This window comes from Pseudophryne corroboree, chromosome 3 (assembly GCF_028390025.1).
Source record: "Pseudophryne corroboree isolate aPseCor3 chromosome 3, aPseCor3.hap2, whole genome shotgun sequence".
NCBI lineage: Eukaryota > Metazoa > Chordata > Amphibia > Anura > Myobatrachidae > Pseudophryne > Pseudophryne corroboree.
Window position 1 is genome coordinate 181,005,700 of NC_086446.1, and position 10,318 is coordinate 181,016,017.

At 47.6% G+C, this 10,318-nt stretch overlaps 1 protein-coding gene and 1 pseudogene across 1 annotated transcript in view; both read right to left on the bottom strand.

Annotated features, from left to right (window-relative positions):
* Positions 1 to 1,026, bottom strand: part of LOC135055057 (dual specificity phosphatase 29-like) — a 232,086-nt gene extending 231,060 nt beyond the window's left edge. The window contains exon 1 of the mRNA XM_063958669.1: positions 1,021 to 1,026. The gene's annotated coding sequence lies outside the window, so the exon portion shown is untranslated. The remainder of the gene's footprint in view (positions 1 to 1,020) is intronic.
* The window catches only part of LOC135055059 (dual specificity protein phosphatase 13B-like), a 122,125-nt pseudogene extending 112,827 nt beyond the window's left edge, over positions 1 to 9,298 (bottom strand).
* Positions 9,299 to 10,318: the final 1,020 nt, after the last annotated feature.

The following is a 10,318-nucleotide window of genomic DNA, read 5'->3' on the forward strand; positions in this document are numbered from 1 at the left end:
AAGGGGCCCTACACACTAGGCGATGCGCCACCAAGGTGCCCGACGGCCGATACGGCCGACGAGCGACCCGGCGGCGGGGGGGCAGTGACGGGGGGAGTGAAGTTTCTTCACTCCCTCCGTCACTCGGCTCCGTAGACTTGCAGGCAAATATGGACGATCTCGTCCATATTGGCCTGCATGCACAGCCGACATGGCCCCAGCGATGAACGAGCGCGGGGCCGCACATCGTTCATCGCTGGGGACTCCACACTGCACGATATGAACGATATCTCGTTCATTAATGAACAAGATCGTTCATATCGTGCAGTGAAATCGCTATGTGTGTAGGGCCTATAAGTGAGAGGCATGTGTATGTAAGTGAGAGGCATGTGTATATGAGAGGCACGTGTATGTGAGAGGCACTTGTGTGAGAGGTGTGTGTAAGTGAGAGGCACGTGTGTGAGAGGTGTGTGTAAGTGAGAGGCATGTGTATGTAAGTGAGAGGCGTGTGTGTTTAAGTGAGACGTGTGTGAGTGTTTAAGTGAATGAGGCGTTTGTGTTTTTTTTAATATATATCTAGTGTTCACGCTAGGTGTCTGCCCCTTTTTTAGACAGCTGAATCCTGCCCTGCCCGTTTTTGTGCGCCCTGCCGCCCCGCCGTTTGCTGCCTGCCGGACCCCTCCACGTCGGCCAGCCGTGCGCCGCCAGACCCGGTACGTACATGAGAGTCCCCCTGGGCTAAATTAACCTTGTAAGTATTTTGCAGCTGTAAACATTAATCTCAGTGCTCTCTACCTGGTGCAATGTATCTCAGTGCTCTCTACCTGGTGCAGTGTGCCTCAGTGCTCTCTACCTGGTGCAGTGTGCCTCAGTGCTCCCTACCTGGTGCAGTGTTCCTGAGTGCTCTCTACCTGGTGTAGTGTGCCTCAGTGCTCTCTACCTGGTGCAGTGTGCCTCAGTGCTCTCTACCTGGTGCAGTGTGCCTCAGTGCTCCCTACCTGGTGCAGTGTGCCTCAGTGCTCCCTACCTGGTGCAGTGTGCCTGAGTGCTCTCTACCTGGTGCAGTGTGCCTCAGTGCTCTCTACCTGGTGTAGTGTGCCTCAGTGCTCTCTACCTGGTGCAGTGTGCCTCAGTGCTCTCTACCTGGTGCAGTGTGCCTCAGTGCTCCCTACCTGGTGCAGTGTGCCTCAGTGCTCCCTACCTGGTGCAGTGTGCCTCAGTGCTCCCTACCTGGTGCAGTGTGCCTGAGTGCTCTCTACCTGGTGCAGTGTGCCTGAGTGCTCTCTACCTGGTGCAGTGTGCCTCAGTGCTCTCTACCTGGTGCAGTGTGCCTCAGTGCTCTCTACCTGGTGCAGTGTGCCTCAGTGCTCTTTACCTGGTGCAGTGTGCCTCAGTGCTCTCTGCCTGGTGCAGTGTGCCTCAGTGCTCTCTACCTGGTGCAGTGTGCCTCAGTGCTCTCTACCTGGTGCAGTGTGCCTCAGTGCTCTCTACCTGGTGCAGTGTGCCTCAGTGCTCTCTACCTGGTGCAGTGTGCCTCAGTGCTCTTTACCTGGTGCAGTGTGCCTCAGTGCTCTCTACCTGGTGCAGTGTGCCTCAGTGCTCTCTACCTGGTGCAATGTATCTCAGTGCTCTCTACCTGGTGCATTGTGCCTCAGTGCTCTTTACCTGGTGCAATGTGTCTCAGTGCTCTCTACCTGGTGCAATGTGCCTCAGTGCTCCCTACCTGACGCAATGTGTATAATGTGCTCTATCTGACGCAATGTGTATAATGTGCTCTATCTGGCGCAATATGTATAACGTGCTCTACCTGGCGCAGTGTGTATAGGAGGTTCTAACTGGTGCAATGTGTATTAGGGGCACTACCTTCCCCACGAAACAACGCCCCTAGATTTTTGCTGCGCACCTTCGGTGCGCACTGTCCATGTTTTGGCCATAGGAATGGGAGCACCAAGCATTATAGTATGTACCTAAGTTTGCCCATCTAACTTAAAAATGTGCCCTCCCGAATGAAAAATGTGCCCTCCCCGTGATCAGCACCCTGCCCTAAAAAAAAATACCACAGTGAACACTAATTATATTGGCACACCGCTGCGCCAAAGCATCTCCATGGAGACCTGGCGGGTGAGGGAGCACTGTAGGTGTACTATAATGGTATGCTGGTGTCTGTTTTATTGTAATGACTGACTTGGAGTGCGTCCACTTTCTATGTGTATCTATATTACTATTGGGAAAGGTACCTGAGCACGCTGCTACTGTTCACCCTGGGTGCCGGATAGCTACATATGGTATGTGTGTGTATGTGTAGGGGGGCACCAAAATGTATCATGCCTCCGGGCGACTAGGACGAACTTACGCCACTGGTGTGTGCATGTGTATCAGGGGCGTTTTAAGAGAGGAGGAGGCCCGGGTGCAGCCTCCTCCGTTCGGGCCCCCTCCTCTCTGCCGGCAGCGCTGGGAGTCTGAGCACTAGAGCGCTCAGACTCTGCTGCACATGCGCAGATCTCCGGGAAAATGGCGTGGCGGCTATTTTCCCTGAGATTTCTCTACTGCGTATGCGCAGAACTCCGTGAAAATGGCCGCTGGGCCATTTTCACAGAGTTTTAACACCGCCGTGGACGTTGCCGCTGGACTACGGAGGGGTGAGTATTCCGAAAATGGGTGCAGCGTGTGCGGTGGGGGCCCCCTCTGGACTTAGGGGCCCGTGTGCACCGCACACACTGCACCCATTATAGAGACGCCAGTGGTGTGTATAGGGACTGGGGGAATGACAGACGCTGTCTGCCGTAATGTGTAAAAAGGGTACGCTGTCTGCCGTAATGTGTAAAAAGGGAGCTCTGTCTGCCGTAATGTGTAAAAAGGGGACGCTGTCTGCCTTAATGTGTAAAAAGGGGACGATGTCTGCAATAATGTGTAAAAAGGGGACGCAGTCTGCTGTAATGTGTAAAAAAGGGGGACGTTGTCTGCCTTAATGTGTAAAAAGGGGACGCTGTCTACCTTAATGTGTAAAAAGGGGGACGCTGTCTGCCGTAATGTGTAAAAAGGGGAATCTGTCTGCCGTAATGTGTAAGAGGGGCTCTACCTGGTGTAGTGGCGCTACTGTGCGGCGTAATTTGAATAATGGAGACTACTATAATATGTAATGTGAATTGGTATTATTTTGTTGCCACACCCCTTCCCCATGAAGCCACGCCCCTATATTTTTTACGCACGCCTACGGCGCGCACTGCCCCTTTTTTTACATAGAGGGGGGGCGCCGATGCCCTATCTTGCACACAGCGCTAAAATGTCTAGTTACGGCACTGCCAGGTGATAACTTCTCAGAATGACCAGCCCTAATTATGCTGTAGGCACATGTATTTGTCAATATTATTTGTAGCTCATTGGCCGTGTATTTTAGTTTAGGCTCTGTGAGTCTGATTCATAGGTATCCGTTATTTCGATATTTACAAAAATCTCTGATGTTTAATGACCTGCGCAGGAGCCGCACTGAGCGCGTGCAGATATGGTCCTGTGACGTCAGTCGCCGTGCCCCAAAAGCCGCAACATGATGGACAAGCTTCTAGTGTTTGCGGGAGACAGATTCACAGGCCCCAGCTGTGTGAGTGTGTGCCTTCAGACGCAGCAAGCAGATCACTGAAGTCGACAGTTTACGTCTTTTTATACGTAAGATACATCCTGTGGCTTTTGTAGAATTTCACACAGCCGCTGCATACAAAGACACAGCGGCTGTGATACTGCGTCCATCTCTGAATTAGCCCCTGTGTACTTTCAAGGTGCACAAAAATGATTGTACAGTATGATACCCACAACAAAAATGGTCTCTTAGGTTGGGTTATTGTTTCTATTTGCTGTATGTTTAAATCTGTCAAAACTTTGAATTGCATTGGTTACCTGTCATCTACCGTACTCAGTATAAAATACTTTTACCTACACTACACCATCAAACATCTCTTCTCTTATCTCCAACCTCTCCGCTCTGCACAAGATCTGTGCCTCTCACCCACACTTGCTCCCATTCAGGACTGCATGACTTTCTTCGAGCTGCACCCACTCTGTGGAATGCCCTCCCATTCCCAAATAAGACTCTGCTCTAGTTTCCAAACCTTCAAGCGTTCACTGAAAACTCACTTCTTCATGCAAGCCTATCAACTTCCAGACCCGCCCACATATCCTTCATAAGCTATCCTACTCAAGTACATCCCATCTATACAGTCAACACATAACCTCATATATTTTGTCTTTATTTAGTTCACCTGGTCAACATTGCTATGTGACTATATCAAACAGCCCTTTGCAATCTGGTTGTACCATTTTGCAATAGATAGCACCTGTCCTTGTGTATCAATGCCTATTCTCCCTATAGATTGTAAGCTTGCGAGCAGGGCCTTCCTACCTCTATGTCTGTCTGTTATTAACTTGTTTGTTGTTTCCAATTATAAAGCGCAATGGAATATGCTGCGCTATGTAAAAAACTGTTAATAATAATTATGAATAATCATGCCTGGGTTTACATTTGTTCCTTTTCCCCTTTGTGCCCCTCCAGCACTCGCCCTCAGTTTTGCGCCATGTGGAGTGGCACATTGCAAACTGCTCTGCGGGCCCTGCCATACCCTATGTGCATACAATCAGTAGCGGATCTTGCCACGGGCAAGCAGGACTTTTGCCCGGGGCGCCGCCTTCCGGAGGGCGCCGCACCATGGCAAGATCTGCCACTGTGCCCCCCGCAGTGCCCCCTGCTGTGCCCCCCCCGCTGGTCCCCCGCTGTGAAGGAAACCAGATGCTACGCGTCTAGTTTCCCTTCGTGGAGAGGACCTATGCTGTGCGGTGCGAGATGACGTCATCGCGCACCGCACAGCATTGTGGCAGACGCTAGGTGTCATAATTGACCTCTAGTGTCTATGCATCCAAGGAGAGGAGCGGTGCCGGCGGAGGTCTGGAATCAGGAGCGGGGATGTAAGTATACTTTTTTTTTCTTTTCTTTCAGCGGCGCTACAAATGGGGGCGTAACTGACCATGCCCCTGTATTAAGCCACGCCCCTAACATTTATTTATTTTTTATTTTTTTGCCCGGGGCGCCACAAGGGCAAGAACTGGCCCTGCATACAATAAATACATTCTAACAGAAAATAAACTTTTTAATGAAGACCAACAGAAGTGCAGATATTCAAAACTATAGAAAGTTTTTCTGGTCACTTAACCCTTATGTTACTGCACAGATTCATCTTTGGCATTCTTCAATTCCCAGCACTAATTAGCAGACTAGGCCCCCATTTATCAAGCCTTGGAGATAAATAGCACAGTGATAAAGTACCAACCAATCAATCAGCTTCTAACTGCCATGTTACAGGCTTGGTTTTAAAAATGACAGTTAGGAGCTGGTTAACTGACATCACCGTGCTATTTATCACTCTCCAAGGGGTATATGCAATTGCGGTCGAATTCGCGGCAATTTTCGCCGTTTTTTAATTCGACCAAATTCGCCAGGTGAATTCCGGAAGGTGGCTTCCGGAATTCACCATATTCAATGAAAAACGGATTCGCCAGAGTCGCGGGCGAAAATCGGCCGATTTGGCGGATTTTGCCGCGATTTTAAAAAACGGGAAAAAACGGGAAAAACCCGGAAAAAAAATGGCGTGGGGTCCCCCCTCCAAAGCATAACCAGCCTCTGGCTCTTCGAGCTGGTCCTGGTTCTAAAAATGCAGGGGAAAAATTGGGCAGGGATCCCCCGTATTTTTAAAACCAGCACCGGGCTCTGCGCCTGGTGCTGGTGCCAAAAATACGGGGGACAAAAAGAGTAGGGGTCCCCCGTATTTTTAACACCAGCATCGGGCTCCACTAGCTGGACAGATAATGCCACAGCCGGGGGTCACTTTTATGCCGTGCCCTGCGGCCGTGGCATTAAATATCCAACTAGTCACCCCTGGCCGGGGTACCCTGGGGGAGTGGGGACCCCTTCAATCAAGGGGTCCCCCCCCCCCAGCCACCCAAGGGCCAGGGGTGAAGCCCGAGGCTGTCCCCCCCCATCCAATGGGCTGCGGATGGGGGGGCTGATAGCCTTTTGTGATGATAAAAAGATATTGTTTTTTCCAGTAGTACTACAAGTCCCAGCAAGCCTCCCCCGCAAGCTGGTACTTGGAGAACCACAAGTACCAGCATGCGGGAGAAAAACGGGCCCGCTGGTACCTGTAGTACTACTGGGGAAAAAATACCCAAATAAAAACAGGAGACACACACCTTGATAGTAAAACTTTATTTCATACGCCGACACACACATACTTACCTATGTTGACACGCCGACTGCCACGGTCTCCGACGATCCGAGGTACCTGTAAAAAAATTATACTCACCTTCCAGCGTCCAGAGGTACATCCAGGTCCAGAGAGATAATCCACGTACTTGGCAAAAAAAAAAAACGAACACCGATCCAGCGGACTAATGAAAGGGGTCCAATGTTTTCACATCAGACCCCTTTCTCCCGAATGCCGGGACATCACGTGACTCCTGTCACTGACGTCCCTTCAGCCAATCAGGAAGCGCTACTTCCGTGGCGCTCACCTGATTGGCTGTGCGCTGTATGTACTGTGACAGCACATCGCAAAGCCGCTCCATTACTTTCAATGGTGGGAACTTTGTGGGTAGCGGTGGGGTCACCCGCCGGTCAGCCGCTGACCGGCGGGTGACCTTACCGCTAGCCGCTAAGTTCCCACCATTGAATATAATGGAGGGAGCTGTGCGATGCGCTGTCACAGTACAGACAGCGCTCAGCCAATCAGGTGAGCGCAACGAAGTTGCGCTTCCTGATTGGCTTAGAGACCTGTCTGTGACAGCTGTCACTGACAGGTCTCATTCGTGGAAAGGTGTCCCATGTGTCAGCATGGGACCCCTTTCAGTCCGGTGGTCGGGTATTTGCGGTTTGTTTTTTTGCCAAGTACGTGGATGTATCTCTGGACCATGGCTGAGGTGAGTATATTGATCTTTTCTTTTCAGGTATCCGTGGATTCTACATGGAGAAGAGGACCGATGTCGGCGTGTGAACATAGGTAAGTATGTGTGTGTCGGTAGTGTGTAATAAAGTTTTACTGTCGACGGTGTGTGTGTCCTGTTTTTATTTGGGTATTTTTTCCCCAGTAGTACTACAGGTACCAGCGGGCCCGTTTTTCTCCCGCATGCTGGTACTTGTGGTTCTCCAAGTACCAGCTTGCGGGGGAGGCTTGCTGGGACTTGTAGTACTACTGGAAAAAACAATATCTTTTTATTATCACAAAAGGCTATCAGCCCCCCCATCCGCAGCCCATTGGATGGGGGGGACAGCCTCGGGCTTCACCCCTGGCCCTTGGGTGGCTGGGGGGGGGGACCCCTTGATTGAAGGGGTCCCCACTCCCCCAGGGTACCCCGGCCAGGGGTGACTAGTTGGATATTTAATGCCACGGCCGCAGGGCACGGCATAAAAGTGACCCCCGGCTGTGGCATTATCTGTCCAGCTAGTGGAGCCCGATGCTGGTGTTAAAAATACGGGGGACCCCTACTCTTTTTGTCCCCCATATTTTTGGCACCAGCACCAGGCGCAGAGCCCGGTGCTGGTTTTAAAAATACGGGGGATCCCCTGTCAATTTTTTCCCCGCATTTTTAGAACCAGGACCAGCTCGAAGAGCCCGAGGCTGGTTATGCTTTGGAGGGGGGACCCCACGCCATTTTTTTTATGATTTTACCGTTCCAGCATTAAAAAAAAAAAATTAAAAAAATAATATTTTAAAAAATATATAAATAATATTTGTGCCTCCAAAAAAAAAAAAAAAAAAGTACCTAATCCCTTCTAATATAAATAGATCTGCTATTCCCCCCCAAAAAAACACAAAAAAAAACATGTTTAAATTTTTTTTATTTGTTTTCACCCTCCAAAGTGTGGCGGATTGAAAATGACGAATTTGCTGTCTAAAAGCCCTGCTGTCGAATTTCCAAACTTGAATTGAATATGCTTTGGTCGAATTGCAGCACTTGTATCATTGCAGAAAAGTCGAATTTGCAAAAATGCGAATTTCAAAAAGTCGAATTTTGAAAGTCCGTTTTTTGGTCGGAAAGCACTGAATTGCATAGGCGATTTTTTTTTTTGGTCGAAAATGACCCGAAATTCGACAATTTCGGGAATTCGACCGCAATTGCATATACCCCCAAGGCTTGATAAATCTGGGCCTAAGGGGCACATGTATCGGTTATTGGGTTGTAGACTCCATCGGCACTATTCATAGCAATAAGAAATTATATACCGCCCAAACTTATGGGGGCTGTGGTTGCTATTAAAAATGGAGGGATATCTGCTGCGGCACCTCCTTGGGGGCCATACTTAATATTTGAGGGTATCCCCCTAAAACAGGAGTTTTTGGGGGAAATGCTGCAAATGTTGAATGATAAATAGGATCCAAAATGCTGATGCCTTGTACTTAAAAAAAACAAAAACAAAAAACACTTTAAACACGTTGGAGTAAATTTACTAAAACTTCTAAAACAGAGTATTGTTGATGTTGCCCATAGCAACCAATCCGATTCTGTCTAGCATTTCTCTATTGCCTTTTAGAAAATGATAGACATCATCTAATTGGTCGCTATGGTCAATATCACCAATTCTCTGTTTTAGAAGTTTTAGTAAATGTACTCCCCTGTCTTTCTTTTTTACTGGCCCTTTAAGCAACACTTTGTTGTGCGCGAAACCTCACATGGGGATCTCTAAATCAAAGAGCTCTGGGTAATCTGTCATCTTTTTATTCCCTGTCCAAGGCAGGGTGCCAGGGATCAGCATGATAACAGCACAGGACTTTGCATTAACCATTTGGATACTACCAATGACTATGATTCCATAAGTACTAATTTACCTGTGCAAACACTTACCTGACAGCCTTTACTGTAATGTCAGTATGTGAATTTACAGTTTTGTTGGTTTGTCATTAGTGGTTCCGATTGTTAATGTTTCAAATAGAATATGATATATCTTGATAAAACTTTAACAAATATTTAGAAAACAGATACATTTCTATTTTATTTTACTCAAGTGATAAGTTACTTCTTGTAAAATACTGTTTGTCACCTGCCATGTCTGTACAGTATGTGGAAGTTGTGTACCTTTCAAACCTTGGTTGGAATTCTTTTGAAGACACGTTCTAAGTGTTCTCCTTTTCCTGTTTTTCTTTCTTCAAAGTGCTCAAATGTCACTGCCCGTTACGTCTCTCTATTACAAGATGGATCCAAATGTTTGGACTCTGACTCAGGGGAATCTTACTTGGATTCTATTTTTGATCAGTGATATTTTTAACTCTGGAGGCTTTCTTTCTCCCACCACGTCTCGTTACAAGGAGGTGATATGGGCATAAGGCAGGGGTTACACCAAACAAATAGCTTAGATCATTGGTAAGCATTGCCAAGTGTTTTCTACTGAGACTGCTGGGATTGCAGAGCTCCACCAGGGATAAATGCACCAACTCCAAGACATATGATTGCCCCTGATTAAATGAAAATCTTTCCAAATCACATCGAGGGAACACTTATTACAGTGCAGTAAAGCAGAAATTGGAGTAATCTGTGTGAATTTCATAGAATGATGTGATCCTCAGATAACTCACTCTAGTTTTTCTTTACTCTCTTATAATAGATGCCACTCTCCCCTCTGTGTGTTTTAAAACTAAGCAATTTTTAAGACTTTGTCAGTTTCACAATTTGGATAATTACATATAGAGTTACTCCAGAAAGAAGTACTGTATCTCACTGATACTAAAGTGCTGACCTCATAAGTCACCTTAACTGTCTCTGACAATGGAAAGGCTGAAGGATTTACAATATTTTGTCATTCTTTCAGCATGCACTGCTAGGTTGGGAGGGAGTTTACTAAATAATACATGCATTGGGGTCTGGCCTGGGGTTTTCTGCCTTTAGGTCGACCACACTTAGATCGACAGTCATTAGGTCGATCACTATTAGTCAACATGGTCTATTGGTCGACATGGTCAATAGGCCAACATGGAAAAAGGTCAACATGATGTCTTCACTTTTTTTTTTCTTTTTTTTAACTTTTTCATACTTTACGATCCATGTGGACTATGTTTGGGAATAGTAACCTTACCCGAAGCATGGCAAGCGAAGAGAGCAATACCAGGGGACACATTAATTGTGGTTCCCAGTCACTTTACGTAGAAAAACAACAACAACAACAAAAAAACCTCATGTCATCCTTTTTCCATGACAACCTTGTTCATGTCAACCTAATGACCGTGTCAACCTATTTCAGGTGTCGACCTAGTCACTGTAAACCATTAGTGGTCGACCTAATGACTGTCGACCTAAGTGTGGTCAA